The sequence below is a fragment of the Chlorocebus sabaeus genome, chromosome 1, assembly GCF_047675955.1.
Source record: "Chlorocebus sabaeus isolate Y175 chromosome 1, mChlSab1.0.hap1, whole genome shotgun sequence".
In the NCBI taxonomy this organism is placed as follows: Eukaryota; Metazoa; Chordata; class Mammalia; order Primates; family Cercopithecidae; genus Chlorocebus; species Chlorocebus sabaeus.
This window is the reverse complement of record NC_132904.1, coordinates 83,680,765-83,694,531: the sequence shown is the minus strand read 5'-3', so window position 1 is coordinate 83,694,531 and position 13,767 is coordinate 83,680,765. Positions and strand designations below refer to the sequence as shown.

Below are 13,767 nucleotides of genomic sequence, written 5' to 3'. Positions count from 1 at the left end.
CTTGGGGGACATAGTGAGACTCAGTTTAAAAAAAAACAAACTTAGTATGATCATAGCCTAACATCAAAAGCTTCCTCTCCTCTCAAACTACCTATGAGCATACAAAACTATCCATACCTGTCACAATTCCACAGTTGCTGCCAATTACTTTTCTTCTATGATATGTAATTGATGTAATTTACTTGGGCCTGAACACTTGAATTCATGGAAAATAGAAACATTATGATTTTCTTCTCAACGGCCTTGGCTTTCGATTATCCTTAATCATAACCTTTGTAATAAATGATTATATTTGATAGACAATACAATAGCAAAAGAAGAGTTAGTTACTTTGTATTCTGCCTACCATTCACTCAGATTACAACATTTGCCCCTAAGCACAGAGCTTACCCCTTTCCTTATCAGAAGCCTCTGCCAAACCTAGGAACAATGTCTTATTTGTTGACCATATTGTGACTCTCAATTACTCATTCTGGGATTTGCTATGTCCTCAGTGTTCTTATTGCTATGCTGTGTGCCTGTTTTTGATGGTGAGGCACCTCTTTCGTTTCACAATTTCTTTGAAAATCGCTGCATGACATGCAGTACCAGCATTTTATTTTACTTTGTGAAAGTTCTACTGTTTTTGTTTAAACAATACTTTTTTTTTTTTTTTTAACTCAAATACTTAAAACAATTGCAAGTACTTTGAAGTCAGGGACCATCTCTTGTATTTCTTTGTGTGACAGATGGTGCTCATAATAAGTTATCAATATAATCTCTTAAAAGAAATGCTATTGTTTGCTTTTTGCAACTGACAGTCTCACTTGCAAAACTGAGACACATTTTTGCTGTAATTCAGAGAATTGATTTTTATCAAATATATTAAAATCTTCAAAACTGCAATTTCCTCCAACATTAACGCAACCCCTTTAGTGCCTATCCCAGGATCTACTAGATAGGCACACTCAAACATTTGTTGGATTAGTAAAATGCAGAGATTATATATACTTGTATAGTTAAACCTCTATAGATAGCACTCCACAGTAACTTTCTTATTTGAAGACTCAAATAATGGGCCCTATATTTTTTCTCTCTCTAAAGTTTTCAATATCTGTTTTCCCAAAGTCTTAAGTACATGTCTAAACATGCTCATCAGTCATATTCTTGCACATTACAAACACTACAAATTCTAAGATGATGCAGATACTTTTTATCAAGGATCTTGTCACTTTCACAGGACAATTCAGTATCCTATTACAGTTAGAATCAAGTCCAAAGGCAGAGGTTTTTCCTTATTAAGATTACTTTGTGGCCAGGCGCGATGGCTCACACCTGTAATCCCAACAATTTGGGAGGCCGAGGCAGGCGGATCACGAGGTCAGAAGATCAAGACCATCCTGGCTAACACGGTGAAACCCCGTCTCTACTAAAAATACAAAAAAATTAGCCGGGCACAGTGGCGGGGGCCTGTAGTCCCAGCTACTTGGGAGGCTGAGGCAGGAGAATGGTGTGAACCCTGGAGGCGGAGCTTGCAGTGAGCTGAGATCGCGCCACTGCACTCCAGCCTGAGTGACAAAGCGAGACTCCATCTCAAAAAAAAGATTACTTTGTAAAAGACAAACTAATGTGCAAGAACTTATTTGATGATCTGCTTTTAATAGAATAAGACATAATAATAGTTGAAGACTTCCTTGCTTACAAAATCTCTTTGGATTAGTTTGTAATCCCTTTTGGAAATATATTTTCCATGTGGTCTGATGGACAAAGCCATCTGTTATATGCACTCAAAATAATGCATATTTCCTTTTTTTTTTGAGATGGAGTCTGGCTCTTTTGCCCAGGCTGGAGTGCAGTGGCGCGATCTTGGCTCACTGCAACCTCTGCCTCCCGGTTCTCCTGCCTCAATCTCCTGAGTAGCTGGGATTACAGGTGCATGCCACCATGCCTGGCTAAATTTTGTATTTTTTTTTTTTAGTAGAGATGGGGTTTCACCATGTTGGCCAGGCTATTCTCCAACTCCTGACCTTGTGATCTGCCTGCCTCAGCCTATCAAAGTGCTGGAGTTACAGGCATGAGGCACCGCACCCGGCCAATAATGCACATTTTCTATCTGTTTTTAAAAACATTATCATCTAGATTCTTTGTATTTTGTGCCTATTCTCATGTTTGAAGATTTAGTTCCCTTAAATACTACATTCCATATACTTTTAGTCTGACTATAAATTAGCAATATTTTTAGAAGTCATGTTGGCAGGATCTATAAACAGTTTACTTTTTTTTTTTTTTTTTTTTTTGAGAGATGGGGGTCTCCCCATCTTGCCCAGGCTGGTCTCAAACTCCTGGGCTAAAGCAGTCCTCTCACCTCAGCACCCAAAAGTGCTGGGGTTACAGGAGTGAGCCACTGTACCCGGCCCTATCAGCATTTTAAATGTCTCTATCCTGTGATCTAACAATTATACTTCTAGGCCTCTATGCTATAGAAATACTAACAAAAAACTTAGTCATGCATTATTTATAAGAGCAAAAAATATTTAAAATAATCTAAACGTTCATGTTAAATAGACATGTATAAACTTATGATATATTTATATCATGGAATGCAGATAGCAAAAAGGATAAGGTAGATCTGCACATGCCAATATTGAAGAATATTTATGATATTCAATTGGGAATAAGGGGAAAGAGAGCACAAAGTATTTTATATAGAATGAGCTCACTGTTTAAAGAATAAAAGATATTGGGTGTGTGTATATATTTGTATATATATTTATGTAGTCATTAAAAACGGTGTAGGAGAATATACAAAAAATAAAGGGGCCGGGTGCGGTGGCTCCCGCGTGTAATCCCAGCACTTTGGGAGGCCAAGGCGGGCAGATCAACTGAGGTTGGGAGTTCGTGACCGACCTGACAAACATGGAGAAACCGTGTCTCTACTAAAAATACAAATTAGCCAGGCCTGGTGGTGCATGCCTGTAATCCCAGCTACTTCGGAGGCTGAGGCAGGAGAATCGCTTGAACCCAGGAGGGGGAGGTTGTGGTGAGCCGAGATCGTGCCATTGCACTCCAGCCTGGGCAACAAGAGTGAAACTCCATCTCAAAAAAACAAACAAACAAACAAAAACAAATAAAGGGATAGGCAGAGCCCTTTCACCTTTTACTTTATATATATATACTAATATATTATTTAATTTTTTCCCAACTAGTATGCGTTATTCCTACATTCCAATACTTCCTTCTAAAGAAATTTTTCTTTTGTTAGAGTTTATTTTTAGGTAATGAGTGTTAAATTTTCTGAATGTATCATTATTTTGCCTTCATTCTACCACAAACTAATGATAATTTTGTTATCCAAAGAATTATAGGCAGGGCACAGTGGCTCACACCTGTAATCCCAGCACTTTGGGAGGCCAAGGCGGGTGGATCAACTGAGGTCAGGAGTTCAAGATCAGCCTGGCCAAAATGGCAAAACCCCATCTCTACTAAAAGTACAAAAAATTAGCTGGTCATAGAGGTGCTCACCTGTAATCCCAGCTACTTGGGAGGCTGAGGCAGGAGAATCACTTAAACCCAGGAGGCGAAGGTTGCAGTGAGCCAAGACCACTCCAGTGCATTCTAACCTGAGCAACAAGAGTGAAACTTTGTCTCAAAAAAAAAAAAAGAATTATAGATTCCGAGTAAATTTCCCCTCAGAGGTGTTCACAATATTCTCTGATGGTTGTTTGTATTTCAGTGAGGTCAGTGGTAATAGCCCCTTTGTTGTTTCTGATTGTGTTTATTTGAATCTTCTCTCTTTTCTTCTTGATTAGTCTAGCTAGCAATCTATCTATTTTATTTTATTTTATTTTTCAAAAAACCAGCTCCTGGATTCATTGACTTTTTGAATGGTTTTTTGTGTCTCAACCTCCTTCAGTTCAGCTCTGATTTTGGTTACTTTTTGTCTTCTGCTAACTTTGGGATTTGTTTGCTCTTAGTGCTCTAGTTCTTCTAGTTGTGATATTAGGTTGTTAACTCGAGATCTGTCTTTTTGATGTGGGCATATAGTGCTATGAATTTCCCTCTTAACACTGCTTTAGCTGTGTGTCCCAGAGATTCTAGTATGTTGTATCTTTGTTCTCATTAGTTTGAAAGAACTTCCTGACTTCTGCTTTAATTTCATTATTTACCCAAAAGTCATTCAGGTGCAGGTTATTCAATTTCCATGTAATTTTATGGTTTTGAGTTTTTTTCCCTAAAATTCCTGGTTTAATAAGGATTTATTTTGAGGAAAAAAGGTCCCAAACATCAGGTTTTTCACAAAAATAATCTACAGTATCAACTTTAGAAAACAAATCATAAGACAATAACACTATATTTCTGGAGGATGCATTTGACATGCCAATTCTCATTCAAAGAAATACATTGTTACATTTGTGTTGAACTGCCCCACACAGCACACTTATGTGGGGGTGTAACACACATACTTCTAAGTCAAAGCCTCTTTCAGGAGCTACTAAACTCCTGAGATTGCTTTTACAGTTAGGGAAGCATTTACTGAACTTATGTATGAATAAAAAGAACTGTACTCCCTGCATAACAAGAGATTATTTTGGAGACAGTTGATAAAACCCATACATCCTTTTTATTGTTAAGTCACAAACAGGTATCAAAATTAAAAGCAAAAATTACAGGGTAAGACTTAATAAAACTACCAGGAGCATCATAGGAAGTGAAAATGGGACTAGGAGCAGGGCAATAAGAATTAATGAACAGAACAAGTACAAGGATTTGGAGAATAGTGAACATGTGCTGAAGATACTAGGGGAGAGGATCTGGTGAAAATTTTGATCTTAGAGAAGCACCTAGGTAAATAATGGGATAAGATTTCCAGACCTCACCATGTGCTTAAGAATCATCCTCGCCGGGCGTGGTGGCTCACGCCTGTAATCCCAGCACTTTGGGAGGCCGAGGCGGGCAGATCATGAGGTCAGGAGATCAAGACCATCCTGGTTAACACTGTGAAACCCTGTCTCTACTAAAAATACAAAAAATTAGCTGGGCGTGGTGGCGGGTGCCTGTAGTGCCAGCTACTCGGGAGGCTGAGGCAGGAGAATGATGTGAACCTGTGAGGCGGAGCTTGCAGTGAGCCGAGATCGCACCACTGCACTCCAGCCTGGGCAACAGTGAGACTCCGTCTCAAAAAAAAAAAATCATCCTCACCATTGGCACTGTCTCTGTCATCCTTTCCTTCCTCAGCCTCTTTTTCATCATCCTTATCAACTCCAGCTGGTCATCCCCCATCTTCAATATCATCATCATCTAGTAGGTTCCCCTTTCAGGAGAGTCACCTGCACCCCCCTCAGAAACTATCTTCACATTAGTTTCATCTCTCTTCGTGGAACTGATGCTCTGCTCCTCTTCTGCCTTATTCCTCATCTCTACTGCTTGTTTGCTCTGTTCCTTTTCAATTTTTTCCAGGAGATAATCCACCTTTTGTTTTATCTGTTTCAATTCCTTCTTAATGGCCTGAAGACAATCTCCTTTCAACTTTCCAGACTTGGAAGATCCCCACTATTCACTCCTAGAATTAAAGCTACATTTGGCCCTTCTTTCTCTTTTTTTTTTTTTTTTTTTTTTTTTTTTGAGACAGAGTCTCACTCTGTTGCCCAGGCTGGAGTGTGCAGTGGTGTGATCTCAGCTCACTGCAACCTCTGCCTCCTGGGTTCAAGTGATTCTCCTGCCTCAGCCTCCTGAGTAGCTGGGATTACAGGCATGTGCCACCACACCTAGCTAACTTTTGTATTTTTAGTAGAGATGGGGGTTTCACCATGTTGGTCAGGATGGTCTCAAGCTCCTGACCTCATGATCCACCCACCTTGGCCTCCCAAAGTGGTGGGATTACAGGTGTGAGCCTCTGCACCCAGTCACATTTGCCCCTTCTTGAGGTGTTTCCTGATACACAGTGGTGTTTCGATGGTACTACAGCCCGAGCAATAGGAGAAAAAGGAGGAACATGTGCTCGGTAACTGTACGTCCTGTCATAATAATCCCACTGAAAGTCATAGTCCAAATCAAAAGAGGAGCCATATATCTCTGCTACAGATCATTTCACACCTGCTTTCCTAGGTTCACTTTTGGCTCTGCAGCCAGGATATCTAAAAACCTGGCCAGCAATCATTCTGCCATTCTCTCCTGCTACGGCAGCCTGGGCATCTCTCTCATTAACATACTGAACAAAGGCAAAGTTCTTATGAACCGAGGAACCCACAATTTTGCCATACTTTGAAAAGATTGCTTCCACATCAGACTTCTTGACTGCAAGAGTGTTGAGATTCCCAAAGAACACACAGGAGTTCATGCAGCAGGGATCTGTCTTGTTGGTAACATTGCTGGACATTGTGTTTGATAATAAGATTTCTCACAAAGCTGAAAACAGGATGGGGAGGGAGAAAAGGTTCGATTCTGAGTCTCCTACTCCTGGGTTCTATGTAGAGACAGCCAACTGCTGCTTAAGGTTGGCAGCAACAGGCCACAACAACTCAGTCTTCATCTCTTCACAAAATGCTGAGTGAATGTCTTAGTCTTGATTTCTAATTGTTCGTTCTGTGGTCCAAAAGATTGTTTATTATGATTTCAGTTCTTTAGCATTTGCTGAGGAGTGTTTTATTTCCAGTTATATAATCGATTTTTGAGTATGTGCCATGTGACAATGAGAATGCTGCATATTCTATTGTTTTGGGGTAGAGAGTTATGTAGATATCTATCAGGTTCATTTGATCCAGTGCTCAGTTAAGGTCCTGAATATCTTTATTAATTTTCTGTCTTGGTGATCTAATACTGTCAGTGGGGTGTTAACATTTCCCACTATTATTGTGTTGGAGTCTAAGTCTCTTTTAAGATCTCTAAGAACTCGCTTTATTAATCTGGGTGATCCTGTGCTGGTGCATGTATATTTAAATAGTTAGATTTTCTTGTTAAATTGAACTCTTTACCATTATGTAGTGCCCTTGTCTTTTGTTAACTTTCTTGGGTTAAAATCTGGTTTGTCAGAAACTAGGGCTGCAACCCCTACTTTTTTCTGTTTTCCATTTGCTTGGTAGGTTTTTCTCCACACTTTCATTTAAGCCTAGGTGTGTCATTGCATGTGAGAAGGGTTTCCTGAAGACAGCATACCAATGGATCTTGGTTCTTTATCCAACTTACCACTCTGTATCTTTTAATTGATGCATTTAGCCCATTTACATTTAAGCTTAGTATTGCTATATGTGGATTGATCATGTCATCATGATGTTGGCTGGTTACTTTGCAGACTTGTTTATGTGGTTGCTTTATGGTGTCACTGGTTTGTGTATTTCAGTGTGTTTTGGTAGTGACTGGTAACTCTTTCCTTCCCATATTTAGTGCTTACTTCAGAAGCTCTTGTAAGGCAGGTCTGGTGGTAATGAATTCCTTCAGCATCTGCTTGTCTGAAAAGGATCTTATTTCTCCCTTGCTTATGAAGCTTACTTTGGCCAGATATAAAATTCTGGGTTGGAATTTCTTCTTTTTTAAGAATGTTGGCCAGGTGTGGCGGCTCATGCCTGTAATCCAAGTCCTTTGGGAGGCTGAGGCGGGTGGATCACGAGGTCAGGAGTTCGAGACCAGCCTGACCAACATGGTGAAACCCGTCTCTACTAAAAATACAAATATTAGCCAGGATTGGTGGTGGGCACCTATAATCCCAGCTCTCCAGGAGGCTGAGGCAGGAGAATTACTTGAACCTGGGAGGTGGAGGTTTCAGTGAGCCAAGATTGTGCCACTACACTCCAGCCTGGGTGACAGTGCGAGACTTCATCTCAAAAAAAACAAAAACAAAAACAAAAACACTTGTGATTGCATTATGAAATTCTTTGTTTTTTGTTTGTTTGTTTGTTTGTTTTTGAGATGGAGTCTCCCTCTGTCACCCAGGCTGGAGTGCAGTGGCAAGATCTCGGCTCACTACAAGCCCTGCCTCCTGGGTTCATGCCATTCCCCTGCCTCAGCCTCCTGAGTAGCTGGGACTAAAGGCGCCCACCACCATGCCTGGCTAATTTTTTTGTATTTTTAGTTGAGACGGGATTTCACCATATTAGCCAGGCTGGTCTTGATCTCTTGACCTCATTATCTGCCCGCCTCAACCTCCCAAAGTGCTGGGATTACAGGCATAAGCCACCATGCCCAGCCGTGAAATTCTTGTAGTGTGTTTTTCAGCTCTATCAGGTAGGTTACATTCATCTCTATACCGGCTATTTTGTCTGTCAGCTCCTGCATTGTTTTATCATGATTTTTAGTTTTCTTACATTGGGTTTCAACATACTTCTGTAGCTCAATGAACTTTGTTCCTATCCATATTCTGAATTCTACTTCTTTCATTTTGGCCATGTCAGCCTCACTCCAGTTCCAAAACCTTGCTGGAAGGGTGATGTGGTCATTTGGAGGAAAGAAGGCACTCTGGCTTTTTGAGTTTACAGCATTATTGTGCTGATTCTTACTCATCGCTGTGGGCTTATCTACCTTCAACCTTTGAGACTGCTGACCTTCAGATGGGTTTTTTTTTTTTTTTCATCCTATTTGATGACCTTGAGGGTTTGATTATAGCATAAGGTACATTCAGCTGGCTGGCTTCATTTCTGGGAGATTTTAGGGGGCCAATACTCAGCTCCCAACTTCTGGACTGTGTGCTCAAACTCTGGGGGACTTGTATTGGGACCCAACTTTGCTCTCTGGATCCTCAAGGATTGGAGTTCACTGTGCTGTGGGGGCCAAAGTGTGGCAGCTTGTAGTGTGTTTTTCAGCTCTATCAGGTAGGTTACGTTCATCTCTATAATGGCTATTTTGTCTGTCAACTGCTGCATTGTTTTATCATGATTTTTAGCTTTCTTTCATTGAGGATCTCCTGCACAGTGTTCTCTGTGCAGTATTAGGGCAAGAGCAGGGCGCTGGCAGGGCTTTCTGGCTCTGTACCTGCCAAGGGTCTCTCTCCAATGGTGGGAGCAGGGAGCAGTGGCCAGGGAGGGGAAGGAGGGCAGACTGCACTCCCACATGCTGGCAAGGCAAGGCAAGTAAAACCCACCTGTGTAGATGTGGGCCAGAAAAGCAATGTGGGAAGTTGCGGTGGGCTTGGGGGAGGCTGCAGTATAGGGAGGGAACATGCAGGCTGGTGTGTAGCCATAGGGGCCATATCACTGGAGCTCTCCACAGGTCAGGCACTGTCTGCTGGTGCAGAAGCCATGGTGTGGGCCCCCAGGACATCTGAGATTGCCCTGTAAGCAGGCGTGGCCATGCTGGGGCCCCAGGAAAGGCCAGCAAACCAAGAAGTGCTCAGGTTGGACCAGCCCCATCTGATGTGCAAGACTGCCCTGCAGAGATTAGGTCTGACAGCTTCCCTAGGGCTAAAGTCTCTTAAAGGAGCAAGTCAAGCCTAGAGGGATGGCTGTCCCTGGCTGTGCTCCACTACAAATACTCTGGCACCAAACCCTCTGGGCTCCACATCAGCTGGTTTGCTGCCCCACCACTTCTCTAAGTAGCTCTCCCTGCTACTTCAAGTGTCTGTGGTGGTCAAGGGAGCTGTTCCACTTGTCTGCTTCTAGTCGGCCATCTTGTTCTCCTCTGTATTTTATTTTATGCATTTAAAGGTATTATTCTGAGAAGGTATCCATAGTCTTCACTAAACTGCTACAGAGATTCCTGGAACAAAGACATTTTTTAAATGCCTGCATTAGATTGATTGTAAAATTCCTGTAACCTCCATATCTCTTAGCTTTTCTTTCTGTTTCAATCTTTCTATCTTTTTATCTCTCTAGCTAGGTAATAGAGATCTAGAAGGCCCTCAGTTAGGGCAATACATGACCAACAACAGCAGCTTTGAGGTGGGGAGAGCCACAGCTCACTGCTCTGGTTTCTTATCTACTCACAGCTTCTGATCCAAGGGACATCTCTGTCCTGTTTTTGAACATTCATTAATTTTTTTGTCAGTGCCGCAGTCTTGTTGAGAAAGGAAGAGATGATCAGTATGCACGTGGTTGGCTATCTTAAAGCTGGGATGCATATATCAATTTTGCATTTAGAAAAAGAAGGGAAAAATGCAGTCATATATTATTGATCTTTCTTTAATTTTTTTTCTTATAAGGGAGGAGACCACCCCTCATATTGTCTTATGACCAATTTCTGCCTCCAAAGAAAGAAAAAGTAAAAACTAAAAGGCAGAAATGAAATCCACATGCAGACAGCCCGGTGCCACACCCTGGGCCTGGTAGTTAAAGATTGACCCCTGACCTAATCGGTTATGTTATCTATAGATTACAGACATTGTATAGAAAAGCACTGTGAAAAATCCCTATCCTGTTTTGTTCCAATCTAATTACCAGTGCATGCAGCCCCCAGTCATGTACCCACTGCTTGCTCAATCGATCACGACCCTCTCACATGCACCCCCTTAGAGTTGTGAGTCCTTAAAAGGGACAGGAATTGCTCGCTTGTGGGACTCGGCTGTTGATACAGGAGTCTTGCCGATGCCCCCAGCCAAATAAACCCCTTCCTTCTTTAACTTAGTGTCTGAGGAGTTTTGTCTGCAGATCGTCCTGCTATGCTTAAAATAATATACTCTTCCAAAGCTATTTTACAAGTGAGAAAACTACAGGTGGTACAAGCTAAGCATTTATTCAGTCATGTAGTTAGTTAATGACAGGGATGGGAATAGAATGCAGATCTGCTGGTTCCTTCTATAACACCTGCCTTTTTTAGCCATCTTATGATACACCTCTTTCCTCTCCAGGAGCTAGCAGTGTTGATATTACAAGCCATAGCCTAGAAAAATCATTCTGTTATTTATTTTGCTATTGTGCATATGGTTTGCTTTGCCTGAAATACTGTTCAGTTGGTTAGTCAACAGATAGTTTAGAACACTTGAGGTGTTTTCAAGCACTGAGCACCAAAAATGCAACATTGAGCAAGATCCAGTCCCTACCCACACAGTTTGTCTAGTAACAACGATAAACAACAAACAAATACTTAATTTATCTCCCCTTCTTTTGGTGACCTTCTATTCACCTTTCAGGATCCAACTGAAATGCAACTTCTCTGTGAAGCCTTCTGGGTAGAGTTAGTTGTCTTTTCTGAACATGGTCCACACATCTGTTATCAACTGAGAACAGGTTTTTTATTTTAATATTTTAGTTAACAGTGTATTCTGTCACCCCACTCACCTCTATTCCCCGACCAGGAGGTAAGGACATGGCAGCTTTACTTATTCGTTTTGCTCTCTACTTCAGGACCTAGCACAATGCCTGGTACATGGTAGGCAATAAACATTTGAATGACTAGAACTGAAGGCAAGAAAATAGAAAGTTCTTTGTGGCTCATTTCTGTATACTGCATACCTACTTGTGTTTTTAAATTTAAAATGGCATTCCCCATTGATGATTTTTAAGTCTATGATTGGCAAAAATCTATTTTCATTGTTTGGGCTAGTGGCCAAAATAAATGGAAAGAGACACGTAAGCACTTGCCAGCTGTTGTTCATTATAAAACCTTAAAGTCTATTCAGAAACTTATTGAGAAAGTTCACCTTTTATTTCCATTTATCTGAGTTGACAGTCTCTACAACCTAAACCCATTAGAATCCACACCTCCAAATTCATTTAGTTCTGTATGACCTGTGATTACAGAAATTGAATCTCTAAAGAATCTCAATTTCACTATTTGACTAACTCTAATTCTTAAAACTTCATAAAATTATTTTTGAATTATTGTTGACAAGCCAGGTATCTAAGTTTCAAGAAAAATAAATCAAAATTAGTTCCATATTTACGTGGTTGTGGAAAAGGGGAAAGGCTGCGTTGCCCGGAGGGAGGCAGCAGTTTCCCTTCTGCTCCCTTTTTAGGGCTAGATTCCCTTTTGTGAGTGATACCCTTAAGAAAAGCAGAGATCACTGGGGGTAGGCAGTCACATAATACTTGTAACTAGAACCTTAACTAAAAATGGGCCTGAGATCTGTGAAGGCTAGAGTGGGGATGGTGCCTTGAATGTTGTAATTTCAGATCTTCATGTAGTGTTTGCAGGAGGTAGAAACTTTCATTCATCTTGAGGCAGATTCACCCTTGGTTTGGGGATAATTATCTAAATGGACCAGGTTAGATATGCTTATATTAAGCCAGATCCTTTTCAGGAATGGGGGTTTGACAGCTGTATCTTTAGAGAGCTAAACTTTTCTGCATAGTAATAGCAAAAATTATCTTTATTATGGGCAAAGCTACATATCAGCAGTTTACTATGCCTTTGGGGAAATGTTTCCTTTAAAGTGCGGGTGTAGGCTACCCCAGCCTGTATGGAATTGTTTATTGTAGTAGAAATGCTCATGCTTCCTGTTTAAACAGCTTCTCACGGGAGATTGGGAGAGAAGACTTTAGGACTGCAGAGAAACTGTGGTTCTGATTTTGAGTTCATGCTGGATAAAATGTTGTAAAAATAATGGGACTGGGCTAGGCTTAATGCTAAAAGGCTGGCCTGCTATTCTGTCATACACAGTAATATTCAAATGCAGATTTTGGAGAATATGCCCCATTGGATATTTTGCTTTTATACGATGATATCACAGAGACCATAGGGAGAGGCCTGACCCCATGAATGGGGGAGGGCTGGAGTTTACCCACGGGAAATAAACAGGAAAAGAGGATAGGGAGGCAGGCCTGAGACTAGAGGGACAGAGGGAGAAATGTGGTCCTCTCCTGGGCTCCTGGAGATTGGGGCCTGGACTTTTAGCAGAGCAAACCCACTGGAGGTTGCCCCTGAAGGGAAAAGATAAACAGACACTGCTAGAAGGTCCAAGTTTGAGAACAGGGAGGCACTCTCAAAACAGGGGTCCCCAACTCCTGGGCTGTGGACCAGGAGCAGTTCATGGCCTGTTATGAACCGGGCTGCACAGCAGGAAGTGAGTGGCAGGCAAGCAAGCATTACCACCTGAGCTCCACCACCTGTCAGATCAGCGGCAGCACAGGAGCTTGAACCCCACTGTGAACTGTGCATGAGAGGGATCTAGGTTGCGTGCCCCTTATGAGAATCTAATGCCTAATGATCTGAGGTGGAACAGTTTCATCCCAAAACCCTCTCCCACCACCATCCATGGAAAAATTGTCTTCTTCAAAACTAGTCCCTGGTACTAAAACGGCTGGGGACTGCCACTCTAAGAGCCCAAGGCAGACTATGCTCTGGCTTGTGGACTCTGAGAACATTCAGAATTAGTAGGCATTTTTGTTTGTCAGTTTTATAATTCCTTTCTCATATCCTTAAACATTCTGCAAACTAATGTTTGGTCTTCATCATGCTGTGGGAAATTAAAGGGTCTGTGTCCACCTTTGGGATCATCTAGCAAAGGGAAGAAAAGCCTTTCTCCCCCTGAGACCAGCATAGCTACAGTGGCATCAATCCTGGGGTTGTGGGAGATGAGGGGTGACAGTGGTGGAGCTACGATGAGCAATCTGCCACCACAGGGATGGCTAGGGCAGTATGGGTTTGTGGAACATGTGACCGACTGGGAGGCGCAAAGACCTACTTGCAGAGAGGGGCCTCATAAAAGACAGGATTTTCTGTAATTAGATGAGATGAAAGTTTGAGCCACAGTAATTTGGACATTACAAGGTAAACCTGACCTCCTCTTTAATCACCGTCTGGTGCGTCCAGGTAGACTGGGTGTATGTATATGGAGCACACCATAAAACAGTCTTTGTATCTTAGTAACCTGTTTAACATGGGTTTGCAGAATATAAAAGAAAACCGAAATGGGTTTCTAATCGA

At 41.7% G+C, this 13,767-nt stretch overlaps 1 pseudogene; it reads right to left on the bottom strand.

Annotated features, from left to right (window-relative positions):
• Positions 1 to 4,384: 4,384 nt before the first annotated feature.
• Positions 4,385 to 6,355, bottom strand: LOC103248180 (heterogeneous nuclear ribonucleoproteins C1/C2-like; annotated as a pseudogene).
• Positions 6,356 to 13,767: the final 7,412 nt, after the last annotated feature.